The sequence below is a fragment of the Silene latifolia genome, chromosome 11 (genome assembly GCF_048544455.1).
Source record: "Silene latifolia isolate original U9 population chromosome 11, ASM4854445v1, whole genome shotgun sequence".
Lineage (NCBI taxonomy): Eukaryota > Viridiplantae > Streptophyta > Magnoliopsida > Caryophyllales > Caryophyllaceae > Silene > Silene latifolia.
In genome coordinates this window covers 36,332,887-36,349,708 of record NC_133536.1, presented here as the reverse complement: position 1 = coordinate 36,349,708, position 16,822 = coordinate 36,332,887, and positions in this window count along the sequence as shown.

Sequence of the window (16,822 nt, the reverse complement as noted above, 5' to 3'; positions counted from 1 at the left end):
GATGGAGACATAATTTGAGCAATTGCCTTAAGAACTCAGGTCATTTTCTTGATGGTTCAGAAACTGATTTATTCATAACATTTCAGGATTCAACCTTGTCTTCAAAAATTCGTATCTCTTGATCCAGGTTGAAATAAATGGCTTGTGATGGCTTGAATGAAAGCTAAGGATGTTAGCTTCCATTCCTAGAATGAATTAGCTCTTAAAGTGGCCTAGAACTTGAGATATGATTTTCTTACTAAGAGAAGGTCAGAAACCAACATTCAGCATTCCTCTTGAACAGCTGCAGTGACTTTGAAAAATCATAGCTCATAGCTTAGGAAGTTTAAAAATGCCCAACATACATCAAATGAAAGCTAATGATGTTAGTTTTCCCTGCTAAAAAGAATTACGCAAACATACCTAGTAGATTTTGAGTTATTCAAGTCTGAACACAGACATGTCAGTTTCAGAAACAGCATTGCATTCAATCGTGACAGTCTTTGAAGGCTTATTGTGAAAAATACACACATTGAATCTTATTGATTCCAACTCCATAGGAAAGTACACTTCTTCAAGATTTTATCCATGTAAGGAACAAAACTTTTCACCGTCTAAATCCTGAGATATGGCCATTTGAATTCAGACCTGATATTCTGAAACTGCTGGAGTATTTCAGATCTGTCTGATTCATTTGAAAATGCATTTCTCTCAAGATAAAATAGCTTTTGGTCCTATTCCAAAGCTCATAGCTAGTTAACACCTTAAACTTTCCAATGACACAAGAAACAAAGGTTTTTCATGAGTAGAACTTTAGATATTGAGCTTCAAAGTCAGGTCTGTTGGATTTGATGTTTAGAGTGCAATGTAGAAACTTGTTTTTCTTCCTCTGAATTGCTTTCAAATGTGGCATTCCTTTGGGTAGTCCCATGGACTGTTCCTTTGGCATGGAAATGAAGGACCCCTCACCCTAGCTCCTGCTGCAACCTCCCCAGGTTGAAAAGGATTTGACCTCAAATCCGGAATGTCAAGGTGTGGCTGTGACTTACTTCCACCTGGATCAAATACCATAATAGGGCCTTGCCTCTTTAAAATTAGACCAGTCTCAAGTTCAAATGTAGATGTTCCGAAACCAGAATGCCTTGGAACACACATAATGCTCATGAAGATCAATTTCAGTCTAGCACCCTTAGCCTTAACCTCACCTTGTATAAATGGAGATTTTGTTGCATGCAATTTCACCAGGGTTAAAGACAATGCAAAGGTCCTTCTCATTTTTTGTTTCTTGCATCAAATAATGGATAACCAAGTTGATTTCAAAAATCTTTCTATGAATTCCTTTTCCTGGGTCAAACAACCAGGTGGTTTTGTTATTTCTTGGTTCCCATCCCACCAGATGCTCATTGGTTTCTTTGAAGGTATCATTCCCAAATAAAATTTCAGACTTCATAACATTAAGAATAATTTCTGCATAAGAGCTGCTCCAAGTTTCCACAACCGCATTTCTTTTCCTAGTGCACTCAATGATGTAATGAGATGACTTGTGCAGAAAATGATCAATAAAATACAAGCTCAAATGAGAGTTGTCATCACTAGAAGACCTTACTAGTGTAACTGAAGGCCTGCTGCTATTTCGGTGTATCAACTTCAAGATAAACATCATTAGATGGCCTAAAAATCCTCCAACAAAATGTAAAGAGTTCGCCCTTGATATCCCAAATAATTCTAACAAGCTTTCACAATAATTTTGAACAATATTCACCTTGAAATACAGCAATTTCAGAACTTCACAATAGGGTGTAAATCCATCCCTTTTGCTATTAACAAACAATTTCCAATTTGATAAAGCAAGCATGAACATTTCAGAAATTGAGTCCTCACATAGCAGTTTAATCAACACCCAAGAAAGATATTTTAGGCCTCTAAGCTTCTCAAAACAATTCACAGTGTCAACCCATGTCGAATTGTAAATGCTATAGTTCACATCACCATTTTCCATTCTAAGTATGTATGAAATTGCACTTGAATGAACTAGGCTGATTTGCAGTCTCATTAACATATAAAAATGCAAGTGTGGAGTTGAAAGAACACATAATATACCTCCCAAGCAGCTGGTTGTGAAACCCGGACAGTAGTTGGTGCATAAGTTCAGATCTTGGAACTCTTGAGCATGAAACAAAACAAGAACCTCTTCTTGCTTCACTCTTGCTTGATCCGCAATGAACTTTACCATCTAATTCACTCTTTTGTATGGATACATTGACTAGTAACATCACAAATATCCAAAACCACGGCCTTAGGGTCCCACATTACCCAAATTCTACCTCCTTTATGAAGACTGAATTTGGTGCATATGGACCATTGATCACAAATAATACTTCTAGCTTTATTTCAATTACTATTTCTTATTTTAGTTTCTACCAAACCAAATAATCCCACTTTATTATGGAGTAAGAATCTCCTTATCTGTTGTTGTTTTACAGGATTATTCAGCCCCCTAATGTTCCAAGCTCCACAACTATCCATTTTCTAAGCTAGGCTGGCTAAACTCCCCTCTCTTAACAATTCTATTCAAAACAATCCCCTGCCTGGTTTTCTGAATAGACTGGGATAGTGCATCCATAAATGGCAAACCCCTTGGAGTGAAAATTCTTTTGTCCCCATTCTCAGAACGTAATATTCTGGAGATGAATCTGTGAGGAATAGAGCTCTCAACCACAGGTTTAGTCATCACCACAGGAGTCATAATATCCACTGTAACTGCTGGCGTTTGTGGTATAACCTTCTGGACAACAACCCTCTGAGGTGAGCCATGCTGCACAGGTTTTTTAGGTGCCGGCATAGGAGCAGCTTTGTTGTTCATCTTAGGTTTCCACACCTTTTTCAAACCAGTTTTTGGAATCTCCTTCCTGCAATTTTAAGTCAGATGCCCCATGCCCTTACAAGCAGTGCAAACCAATGGGAGCCAGTCATACACTACTCGTACAGACTGAGTCACTCCATGCTTATCAATGAAAGAAATTTTTGTTGGGAATTGTTGGCCTATATTCACTTCTATCATGATCCTCGCAAAACCTAAAAAATCTTTATGGGCAGTGGCGCTATCACATTTAATGTAAGTACCTACATTCCCACTCAGCTTTTTCAAGCTCTCTAAACCCCAGTATTTCACATCCAATCCAAAAATCTTCATCCAAATTGGCACTCGCTTAACATCGTGTTTGACCAACAGAGTCTCAGGCGTCCATTCTTTCACAATAACAAGCTTGTTATCGAAAAGAAGATGACCATTAGTTAAGACAGCTTATTGTTGTGCTTTAGTTTTAAACCGGACTAAGAAAATCCCATTAGGCATAAACGAGATTTTATCAAGTCCCTGAGCCTGCCAGACACGTTTAACAAACCACGAGAGAACATTACTCGGAGGATTTGCCCCTAAGACATAGCAAAAAACCGAAGTAGACCAATAATTCACCTCACCAGAAACATCTTCATGAGTAATATGGACCAAGGGGGATTTTGGTTGCTCCAATTCTGCTTCAGGCACCTCCGACTGTTTTTCATTCTCCAAAATCGACTCCAAATCAGACTCAAATTCCTGCGATGAAAATCTAATATGACCCTGTGGGGATTTCCCCTTATTCGTCGTAGTTAAAACTAGATCATCGTGTTTTTGGTTTTTTTGATTAGATCGTAAAGGATTATTCGTAGTTTTATTCTTTCTCGCCATGTTTGCGTAGGAATGAAGCTAACTGTAGAAATTAGAGAGGATGTTCTCTCTCTAGTTTCTCTCTCATCAGATTTTAATATCTTGTTAATATTAAAATATTAATTTGTTCACTATTAGAAAAGTCTAATAATAGGTATATGAACCTAACAGTATATGGGTACTGTGCGCTAATTTTGCTCAACAATTGGCTTAGAGAGATGGACAACATCTTGAATGTGGTTCATTGTCCCAAGGACTTGAAAGTGGAACAAGATGCGTTCTACTTGAGAGATGCTGAGGGAGAGTGGTGGGACAAGGTAAGGGAGAGTGCCTTAGATTTATATCTGAAGCAGGGGAAGTCAGTTATACCATGGAGTGAGTTTAAGAGAGCTATGCGCCGGGAGTTTGTACCTCAGCATGTTCGTAGTAAGCTGAGGGAGGATTTTGATGCTTTCAAGATGACTCCAAATATGACTGTAGCTGATTACTATTATATGTTTAATGAGAAGTCGAGGTATGCAGAGGACGTGGGGCTGAGTCAGGAGAACTTGGCACTGAGGTTTGAGAAGGGCTTGACTTACCAGATAATGAAGAAGCTACCGGTTGAGATCCTTACAGATATTAAGGAAGTTTATGAGCGATCAGGGAGAGCTGGGAGATTGGTCGAAATGGCCAAAGAGAACGAGGAGGGGGGTCCTGAGAAGAGAAAAGCTGAGAGCGAGGGTGGTGGTCAATCCAGTTACAAGAGAGGTAATCATAACTATGCGAGGACTTACTCATCGGTATCGGGTTTTAGTAGTGGAGCTTTGTATGGGCGTGGTCGTGGTGGTAGCTGGAATATCTCTTGCTACAACTGTGGCGGTATGGGCCACAAGAGACATGAGTGTAATAGTGCCGTGGGAAGGGGTTTTCAGAGGCCATCGAAGGGGAGATTTTCACAGGGTTCGTCTCAGATTTATGCTAGCAATAGGTCGACTGGGTCATGGAATAACCAAGGTGGTCAGAGTAACAATAACGGTGGATCTAACCACAATGGTGGTAACTCTTATCAGAAACCGACACCTAACAACAATTAGGAGTCAGCTGTCAAGCCATCTACTTCAGCTAGTACCGTTTAGGGATGTGGACAAAAGACCAGTGGCAAGTTATTCATGATGGACAAGAAAGCTTCTGAGGATGATGCTCACATGATCACGGGTACCTTTCTTGTTAATGATTTTTCTACCTTTGTTTTGTTTGATTCAGGGGTGTCACACTCAATTGTATAGTCGAGTTATGCTAAGATTTTGGGTTTGAGAGAGTTTGAGTCTGTAAATAATGAGGTTTTTATACTGTCAGGTGAGTCAATGTCTTGTGGGAGGTTGTATAAGGGTGTATCTTTCATAATTGGGCAGGTTGATCTTCCAGTGGATTTGTTAGAATTTCCTATGGATGGTTTTGAAATAATAGTTGGTATAGATCGGCTGGGTACGTACAAGGCTAGAATAGATTGTCACCAAAAGAGAGTCTCTTTGAGAGGTCTGAAGGGAGTTAGTGTGTCTTATCGTGGGTTTGTTGTGAAACCCAAAGTAAAAGTGATTGCAGCAGTGACATTATAGTCTTATCTGAGGAAGGGGTGTCCTTTGATTCTATGCCACGTGAAAGATCATAGTATGGTGGGTCCAACAGCTGATGAGATAGCAATGGTGGGAGAGTTCCCAGATGTTTTTTCGGAGGAGATACCAGGTTTGCCACCGAAGAGGGATATAGATTTCAGTGTTGAGCTGAAACCAGAGACGGGACCAATCTCTAAGGCCTCGTACCGCATGGGTCATAAAGAGTTAGCAGAGATGGAGAAGCAGTTGGATGATTTGATAGATAAGGGATACATTAGACCTAGTCTATCACCGTGTGGAGCACCAATTTTGTTTGTGAAAAAGAAAGATGTAAGCTTGAGGTTGTGCATCGCCTACAAAGAGCTGAACAGGGTTACAGTGAAGAACAAGTATCCTTTGCCAAGAATAGATGATCTGTTTGACCAGTTGAGTGGGGGCATGAGTCTTTTCAAAGATTGATTTGAGATCCGGTTACCATCAGGTGAGGATTCGTGATGAGGACATACCGAAGATAGCTTTTCGATCTAGATATGGTCACTATGAGTATGTTGTGATGCCGTTTGGGTTGTCTAATGCGCCTGCCGTGTTTATAGATTTGATGAACCGGGTCTTCGATCAGGTTTTGGATAGGTTTGCAGTGGTGTTCCTTGATAATATCTTAGTCTATTACAAGACTAAGGAGGAGCATGAGGAGCACTTGAGGTTGGTGTTACAAACTTTGCGTGACAATCAGTTGTATGCAAAGTTGTCTAAGTGTGAGTTCTGGCTCGAGGAAGTTACCTTTATGGGCATGTGATTTCTAAAAATGGTGTATCTGTGTATCCTACAAAGATAGATGCAGTGTCTAAGTGGGAATCACCAAAGAATGTGGTGGAGATCAGAAGTTTTCTGGGTTTGGCAGGGTACTATTATCGGTCCGTGAAAGACTTTTCAAAGATTCACAGAACTATGACAGCGTTGATGAAAAAAAAGAACAGGTTTAGATGGGATGAAAGTTATGAGACAACGTTCCAAACATTAAAGGAGCGTTTGACCACCGCTCCAGTCTTAGCTTTACCTGAAGGGTGTAAGAACTTTGAGCTATATACAGATGCTTCAAAGAATGGGTTGGGGTGTGTGTTGATGCAGAATGGGAAAGTCATTGCCTATGCTTCTAGGCAATTGCAGCCTTACGAGGAGAACTATCCGACACATGATCTAGGGTTGGGTGCAGTTGTGTTTGCTCTCAAGATTTGGAGACACTATCTTTATGGGACGACTTTTAAGGTGTTTTCAGATCACACGAGTCTCAACTACATCTTTACTATAAAGGAGCTGAACATGAGACAGAGGAGGTGCATGGAGCTTATAGGGGACTACGACATGGATATCATATACCATGAAGGGAAAGCAAACGTTATAGCTGATGCGTTGAGCAGGAAGAGCATGCATTTCTTATGCACAGCTATGTTCTTGATGCGGTTGAGAGATGAGGTGGGAAAGATGGGGATACATGTGATACAAAAAGGGGATGCTAGAGGAGACTTGACAGTGGAGCCAGTACTTTATGATGATATTCGCAAGAAGAAGGCTCTTGATTCTAAGATTCAGAGCTGGGGTAGAGAAGGGGATGGTGTCTCGATTCTCTATTCATACAGATGGGAGTGTTCTGTTTGATGGGAAATGGTGTGTGCCTAGATATGAGGAGTTGAAAAAGGTGATTATGCCAGAGGCTCATTGCACACCATATTCAGTACATCCGGGTGGTGACAAGTTGTATAGAGATTTGAAGAAGGCTTTCTGGTGGCCTGGGATGAAAAGGGAAACAGCTGAGTTCGTGGCTCGATGTTTGACTTGTTAGAGGGTTAAGGGAGAGCAGCGACGACCACAAGGTAAGATTCAATCTCTTGAGGTACCTGAGTGGAAATAAGAATCTAACTCCATGGACTTTATAGTAGGTTTACCGAGGAGCCAGCATGGTAAAAACATGATATGGGTGATAGTTGACCATTTGACTAAGTCAGATTACTTTATTCCAATGAAAGATACATAGAGTAAGGTTCAGTTGGCCAATGGGTATAAAAAGCATGTGGTTAGGTTACATGGAGTCCCAAAGGATATTGTGTCAGATCGGGATGCAAGGTTTATTTCTCGATTTTGGCAAGAGTTACAGGAGATGATGATGAGAATTAGCTTGAAGATGAGTACTGCTTTTCATCCTGCAACAGATGTGCAGACAGAGAGAACTATCAAGACTTTGGAGGAAATGTTACGAGCTTGTGTGATGGAGTTTGGTGGTAGCTGAAAAGATAGGTTGGATTTTATCGAGTTTTCTTACAACAACAGCTACCATACGAGTATTGGGATGACATCGTTTGAGGCTTTGTATGGGAGGAGGTGTAGGAGTCCGATTTGCTGGGATGATAAAGTTGAGGCAGTGGTTTTTGGACCACAGATGGTACAGAAGACGATAGAACAGGTTAAGGTGATTAGACAAACGATGAAAGCGGCCCAGGATCGACAAAAGAGTTATGCAGACTTACATCGCCGTGACATAGAGTTTCAGGTTGGGGATAAGGTTCTTCTGAAAATATCTCCTATGCGTGGGGTTATGAGGTTTGGTAAGAAAGGGAAGCTGAGCCAGAAGTTCTTAAGACCGTATGAGATTTTGGATCGTGTATGAGAGGTTGCTTATCGGCTAGCGTTACCACCAGCTTTGGATCGGGTGCATAATGTATTCTATGTGTCTTAGTTGCGGAAGTATGTGAGTGATCCTTCCCATGTGTTAGAGGTGGAGAACATCGAGTTGGATGAATCCTTATCTTATCTTGAGGTGTCAAAACAGATTCTTGATCGCAAGCTTCTGTGTACATGGGCCACAAGCCGGCCTGCGGGCGCGATGCCTCCTGCTGGTCCGTAGTCACGGGCCACTTGCACGCAAAGCCAAATTGTTGACATGCAGCGGTCTGAAAGCCACACTCGGTGACGTAAAAATGCTTTCGACCGGATCGCTTTAGATCGGTCGGTTTCGTCTCGGCAAAGGTCTTGAAACGATGGTTGAGATGTTCGGAGTCGCCACCAAGAATTTGTGAGATGCTTGGAACCCGTTCGAATCCACTTTATACCTAGGTCAATCAAGGCAATAAAACTAAAGATAAGGACTCGTCCCCCTTTTAGCATTCTATGCCTAAAATGACTCTCGTACGCCCTGGATAAGGCCATCCACTATCCAAAGGTTCTGAGTAAGGGGTGAGGGTACGTATTGGGAAGCCCTTTAATCGGACACCCAATCCCGCCCGCGTTAGCGGCCTCTACTGATCGATCGTGGTTCTTTAAGTGCAAAAGTTGATAAAACGATGTAAATGCATGAATGCGCATCCAAAGGTCTTAACCTAACATATTAATATTTGCTAAGTCTGTTTGTTTATTCACATAGCATGAAATTGATGTCAAAAGTTGGATTTAGATTGATTTGCATGTGAAAATGGAAATTAAACATCCATTTAGCAAATTCGAGTCATGATGCTTAACACGATCCATTTATTTGAAAACGTGTGTTTAAAAGACAAAGTATAAAATGCAAACTCGTCAATCTAATCCGTCATGTATTCGGATAAACCGTAATCAGGATCGTCCTAGACAAGTACCAAAATGAGACAGAACAGTGCCAGGCAGCCTCATTGGGGCACGAGCCTATTGGCGAGAGAAGGGGCTCTGCCCAGGATTTTAAAATATTAAAACAGACGGCCTCTTGGCGCGCGAGCCATGAGCCGACCCAAGGGGGCGTCTCCTGGTTGTTGAAAAGGTTATTTAAAACGGTTTTTGTAATGAATGATTTGCAAGTATGATTTGCATGACTCGGAATAATTACTATTATATTAGTAATATTCGTTGTCGAATTTGCATGTTTGAAAAGCATGGTTTACAAATAAAAATGTAAAACGTTTGATTTGAACTAAATATGTTAAGTTCATTTCTTTGTAATTAGTCAAGTTTGTCATCGTACTCGGATTAAACGGCATGGTATAAGGAACCAAGGATGATTATGAATTATGACTAATATGTTTACAAATGTAAATAAATGAGAAAAATGCTTAAATAAAAGAAAAGGGTGTTAAAATACCCATTAAAATGTAATTAACCAACAATATCACCGAGTCACGGAATAAACTGTCATGGTACAAAGAACCAAAGATGATTTTTGTAATGGTCAAAATATATTTATCATAAAAATGAATTAAAATGGTAAATAAAAGAAAATAATTTCCTTTAAAATATAATTAACCAATTAATATCATCGAGTCACGGATTAAACCGTCATGGTATATGGAACCAAGGGTGATTATGATTTATGGTTAATATTTTTTTCATAAAAATAATTTGAAACATTTGAAATGGTAAAAACCGATTGCAAATAAGAAATGAAATAAAGAGGAAAGACGAGAACAAACACGTTTGAGTCTGACCTGAGAACCCACAATAGGCGCGAGCCTCTTTGCATAGCAAAGGGCTTCTGTCTCGGGCCAAAACTCGGTTTTGGCTCGTCTAACCTATATTTGAATCGTGTTATGCATTGTTCATGCATATAAACTCATAAAAACAGTAAATAAATGAGATATTTACACCCTCAAACTTACGTGTATTGATGTTTGCGACGTAGACGACTTTAGAGACGGTTTTCTCGTAGCGACTACTCACGATCAAAGAAGTTTAAAAGAGTGCCTTAAAAAAGGATTTAATTTTGAGAATGTGTTGAAAATATGTTGTTGAAAAACATGTTGATTAATGTTGAGTTGGTCGAATGGGTCGGTCGAATGCATGGCGACGGTACCAAACAAAATGTGCAAGGCTTGTGTTTACGATCGGGATCGTAAACACATGTCGATTTTGTGACTTAGGAAGTCGGGTCTAGAAGTTTAAGAGAGAGGTGAAGAGGCGGACACTCGCGTAAGAATTATGGTGTGTGAAGGTTGGTATTTATAGAGAAATATGGGATGGTAGGTCGGTTGGGTTTGCTTAGAGGCTAAGCAAACACCCCATTGAGGCGTGAGCTACCTTGTGATACAAATGGGTGTATTATCCCTTTCAATTCGGACGTGGTCTTTGCTCTATCTATTGTTTGGTTGGTTTGATTGGTGGTTTTGAAATGAGATGTCGTGTAACAATATGGTCATATAATAAGATGATTTTGGTGTTACTTGGGGTAGGTAATTTGTGTGCTTGACTCGGGTTTGACCCGTGTGAGTCGGGATTTGAATTTCGAGTCGGTTTTTGGCCCGGTGTCGGTTTTGACTCTAATTAGGGTAATTTTAATGCAAATGGCCATATAAAACCATTCATGGCATCATTTTCGACATTCGAGATTTGGTTTGACTCAGGTTGACTCGAGTTGCGGGTTTCTGAGTCGGTTTTGGGTCCGAAGACGGTTTTGACTCTAATAAGGGTCATTTTTATGGAAATGACATGATAAAGGCATTCATGGCATTATTTTTGACATTCGGGATTTGGATTGACTCAGGTTGACTCGAGTTGCGAGTTTCTGAGTCGGTTTTGGGTCCGAAGACGGTTTTAACTCTAAATAGTGTTATTTTAATGCAAATGAAGTTAGAAAAATTTGAAATCATTTTTCATATTCGAGTAGTGCATTAAACCGTCTCATGTATAGCCAATCCATGCACGCATATCAAAAACACGTTATAGTCCGATCATCATCGGGTGGTTTTCGGGAGGTGCAGATACTGGGTATCTACAGAGCCCCCACTTTGACTGAGGCTTGGACAGGGCGAAAGTCAAAGTATAGCCTCCAGGTCAATTGAAAATTACAACCTGAAGACCATTGCGACGTCGAGGCGACTCAAAAGGGTTTGAGCCAAGGACCTGCCGTCGGGAAGCGCGACGTCGAGGCGACTCGGGGATCCGAGTCAAGGACCTACCGTCGGGAACATTTTAGAGTCTGTCGACTTCGATGCAGGTCGTTTAAAGTCCGTTAGACTACGTATAAAGGCTCGTCAGCCATAAGAAGGGGTCATACTTGAGGCATCTTCGGGATACGTCCTTGAATCTTTTAGGCGCAAAGGCTCACCAGCAGCAGAAAGGAGTCATACCTGAGGCATCTTCGGGATATGTCCTTGAATTGCTTCTTATGTGCGTGCACAGGCTCGCCAGCTATGTTGAAGGTGCGCTTTGAAGGTCGCCAGCCATGTTGAAGGTGCGTTCTGAGGCTCGCCAGCTATCGATGGTCGAATGATCGACTGTGGGAAATAGCCTGAAACATTGGGCTTATTTCAAGATATTGTCTGGTAATGACTTCCAACCAGGTTAACGTTGATAGATTCGGCTAGGGAGCAACGAACTCCAACTTGATGGGTGCCCTAAACGAGCTCCGTGGCGATGAATCAAGTAAGCAAGGCTCTCTGGAAAACCATTTAGGGAGAGCGCTGCGTCGGGATCATAAATGATGTCGCGGGGATCTTTGAAAGACCTGTTTGACTTCCATTTGAAAATCGGCAATCGCTGGGGAGTTAGAAACTTCTCAGGACTCGCCGGGGATATGAGTTGCCACTCGTTGGGAGGTAGTATACGTCATGTGATCGACACCGTTGAAGCCCTTGGACTTGACGGGCCGGCCTTTGTTGGGAAGAACCCAATACTTAGCTGGAGTGTGTTTGTCTTCTCAAGATTATCTGCATGGTTAGTGACCACACAAATCCGCAGTCGCATAGACAAGCACGTAGGCATGCAAGAATATAAGCACATAAGCACATAAGCATATGATCAATTAACATATAAGAAACTAGCATGTAATATCTCACGCTAGGGGAGATAGAAGTTTCGAAAGTTGTGAAGCTTAATATTGAATCTTGCTGCTCGTAGAACCGTGATTGGATAGATTGGAGACATGTGACTGTTGGGATACTGACTCACACAGACGCATACTGCCAGGCTGACAAACAGACAGTCGTGAGCGTGATACAAACTTGGTTTCGACATGACACAGGGGTGACTCTGACAGACTGCTCACATGTAAGTGCAACTCCTTAACCAAGAAAGGGTGATAACGCGCATCAAATCCATGAGGTAGAAGGTCCGCTTGGCTTGGGAACACGAACTGATTATCTTCTCCAGACACATTTACCTTCGCTTGCTTGTTTGAGATCCCTCCCTGAGGCATGATGATTCGGAGAGTGGAACCAAGACCTTGCCATCGTCCGAACCGAGCACTAGGCTATGGGCGGTTTTATTTTGGACTGAAGTTGAGACTCAAAAGATGTTTGAGGATAAAGGATGGGTGGTGTCTCGAAAGAGAAGCCCCCCCCCCCCCCAGAGTGAGAAGGTGGGATTTTGAAAAAAATAAGGAATGGGCGACGTCTTAAGGAAGAAGCCCTCAGCAAAGAGGTATAAAATTAATTTTTGCAGCTGGGTGAGCTGCTTTTGAGGATTGATGTTGATGGTTGAGATTGAAATGGGCGTGCGGTTGTGTCCTTGTTGGGGGACTGCCTACGTATTCGCGTGTTTGAGAAATCAAACCAGATCGTAGTTCTGAGCTGATTATTGAGGATTGAAAATTGAAAATGTTGAGAAAGGAGTATGCGGTTGTGCCCTTATAATTGGAATGCCTACGTATTCGCGTGTGTGCGAAATCAAACCAGATCGTAGTTCTGCGTGTGTGTGCAATGGGTTTCAAATTGAAGGTGTGAAAATTGAATGTGTGTGGAGGTGTGGTTGTGCCCTTGTAATAGGACTGCCTACGTATTCGCGTGTGTGCGAAATCAAACCAGATCGTAGTTCTGAGTATGTAATGATAATTGATTTTGAGGTGTATGGTTGTGTCCTTGAAGGACTGCCTATGTATTCACGTAATGTGAAATCAAACCAGATCGTAGTTCAGGGTGTATGTGCCTAAGTGATTTGTTAGGACCTTAAAGTGTGAGGGTCAAGACGGCAAATGCCGTTTGGTGACTCGAAAATTGATTTGAGAGAATTCCTCCTTGATCATGAATCTAAGAGGTGTAATTTGTGAAAATGTCCCTATCATGTGAGCACACTAAAAAGTAGACCCTAAGGGTAGACTAGGTATGTCCTGCTCTCGGTAGCAAAGCATTCGAGGACTCCGTATCTGGGTTAGGATGAAAATGGCTTCGACATTATGGAATGTGGAGCTTGGTAATAATAGGTTTGTTTGACAGATAAAAATCTGGAGTTGAGGGTCACGACGGTGAATTCCGTTTGGTGACTCGAAAGTTGATTGGAGTGAAATCCCTCTTGATGATGAATCGAAGAGGCATAGTTTGAAAAGAGTTTCTTGTTATGTGAGCACACTAAAAAGTGGTCTCTAAGAATGAAATTTGCATGTCCCGTTTCAGGGAGCAATGTATTTTGAAGACTCTGTATCTGGGTCAGGATAAAAATGGCTCCGGCATTATGGAATGTGGAGCATGGTAATAATAGGTTTGTTTGACAGATAAAAATCTGGAGTTTGTATTTGTGGTGTTTAAGCCGATGGGTTACGACTTGTAATGTGGTGCGGAATGGGGTCTCAGGCTTGATGTGGCCTGAGCACGAAATGGTTGGTAAATAATGTGGGATCAGATTCCCATGTCTGGACCCTTAAGGTTAAGGCGTGATATTACGAGCTCCAGCGGAATCCTCGAAAGCCTAGATAGTTCTCCCTATGACAGTCTCTGGAATGACTTAGGGGTGAAGTAGTTTTTATTATGATCTTGAGGGGAATCCCCAGGATCCTTGATAGGTCTCCCTGTAACAGTCTCCGGAAGGACTTAGGGATGAAGCTTTGTTGGGTTTGTTGTTAGTTGACGAGTCTTGAGCTCATATTTTAGCTCTTTGACATTAGGTTTTGGTATTTTTGTGTTTTGTACTTATTGATCCCTGAATTTGGAGGGAAGAAACGTTGGTCATGGGCTTTGGACTTGTTGGTCCTGGACTTGGTGTTTTGGACTGACTTTTTTGGTGTTTTGGACTTGTCGGTCTGGGATTTGGTGTGTTGGACTCGTTGGTCCTGGGCTTTGGACTTGTTGGTCCTGGACTTGGTATTTTGTTCTCACTTGTCCAGGATTTTGTGTGTTGGATGCTTTCTTTGGATTTTGGCCTTTTTGAGAAAAGGGTTTCAATCTTGTTTTGTTTTGATTTTGGCTTGGGTCTTGGCCTTGACGTTGGGTGAGTAGCCTTTGGCTTTGGCTTGTGCTTTGAGTGAATTGACTTTGGTTTTCGCTTTGACTTTGACTTTGGCTTTGACCTTGAGTGAATTGCTTTTAGCTTTGGTTTTTGCTTTGGCCTTGAGCTTTGGCTTTGGGTGAATGGATATTGGCTTGGGCCTTTGATTTTGGTCTTTCGCTTTAACTTTGGGTGAATGGCTATTGGCTTGGGCCTTTGATTTTGGCCTTTCGCTTCGGCTTCAGGTGAACGGCTATTGGCTTGGGCCTTTGATTTTGGCCTTTCGCTTTGGCTTTGCTTTCGATATATTGGTTTTTTTGTCGTCCTTCGTTCGAGGGAGGTAGAGGTGCAGACGGGGATGTACCCGTTAGCGAGAGGTTGATATTTGGTGATGGGATGTTTTTGTGGGGAATGGGCTTGCCTTCCGTCATTGACCATGAACAAAGAGAGGTTCTGGTTTGTTATCTAGGTTCGTCGTAGGATCCCTTTGATTGAGAGCTCGTTCTAGATCGGGTGCTAATGAAAGGTTTTTATTGCCAGACATGGAATATGTAAAGAGAATGGACACAGAGTTTCGAGTCCTCCGCTTACTCGGTACGGAACGTCACTCGAGTGTACTCACATTGAATTGGAACATATTGTTTGTTTTAAATCAATTCTCAAACCAATCCTCGTTGTCAACGGGAAATGGTAAAGGGGAGAATATATGATAGTTGGAAATTGTGCTTTTATTTAGATAAATAAGAGGTTAGCACAGACTCGATGGATACATGTGACTCATGGGGACAGCCCCCAATTGTCATTTAGGAATAAAAGGACAGACGCTAGGATAGATATGAGAAAGCCTAAGACTTGGACTCGAACTCGGACTCAATCATAGATACGGACTCCTAATCATCACTTTCCTCCTCGAAGGTTTCCTTCTCAGCATCCAGCGGCTTGAATGTCTGGTTTTGAGCATTGACCCATTTGAGCACTTCACTCTCGTTGTTGGGGATGATATGAGGATAAAAGTCCATGAGGCTTTCATCTCCTTGCAGAAAGAGATGTTCATTAGGGTTGTTTTCATCACTTGGTTGGCATAGGGATAAAGCTATCAGTTCATGGTTGTCGACCAAATTTTGAATAGCAGGTTTCAGTATCACGACCCTTTCCTTGATAATATTGGCAATAGGCACTGCCATCCCAGAAACGGGTTTTCCTGCTTTCAGACGGGTCCAGAGTGAGCTCGATTAGTTGTAGCTTCCCTTCAGTCACAAGCTTTTGAAGAGCTGCGGCATAGGTTGTGTTGAGGTTGGTGGATGTCCTTTGAGAACGTTCAACCTTGCTGTTTGACTTGAGACATTCGAGAGGATTGTCTTGACTGTGAGGTGCAATTATGATTTTGCCAGCTTCAATCATATCTTGAATGGCATGCTTGAGTTTGAAACAAGTTTCGGTGTCATGGCCCTTGCCTTGATGATATTGGCAATAGGCATTACCATCCCAATATCGGGCTCTTTTGTGTTCGGGTTTGTCCGGAGTCGGACCAATGGATTGGATCATTCCTTCTGAAGCAAGTATCTCCAGAGCGGTGCCATATGTGTTGGAGCTTGTGTCCTCCACAATTAGTGTGATAACATTTATAAATCTCTTATAGGTTCACAAGGGTATACTTAGTATTTTATCAGTTGATTAACGTTTACCTAATAACGGTTGGCTTGCTGGAAAGTTTGACGTTATTATCATACTGATGGCGGTGATCAACTGGTCCCTAAAAGTCACACCTAAAGGATGTGTTTGAGAGATGTGATTATGGAAATGTAATCACATTGATGCCTTATATGACTAAAAGGTTAGTTCATGTATTTGACTAAACAGTTAGTCAATGTGATGATGAGACGATTATTTAATTCAATTAAATAATATTAGTCGAGATTTAATTAATGTCAATTCGTAAATTGAACATAAACAGTTATATTTAATTAATGTATATAATGTTAGCTTAAACGAATTAAGATGTTAATTCGTAATTAAATGTAACCAGTTATATTTAATTAGCAAATTATAAATATGTTATATTTATAGTTAATGTATATATTATGCAAAATTGTCATAATAAAATGTTGACAGACCGGTATTAATAAACCGACTACAAACTAATGTGTGTAGACTTATTAATACATGTCGACATAAATAGACAATTGAGAAAATAATACACATTTATACATTTTGAGAATTACCAAAATAAGAAGATTTTCTCCTCATTTTGGTAGTTGGTAAAAACCGAAAATAAGGAGATAATTCTCCTTATTATTTTCGGTGGTCAAACAAGAAAAAGGAAGGAAAAAAATATCTCCCCTTGACTTCTCCTATTTCGGTTATAGAGGTAGAAGGGAGATCATTTTTA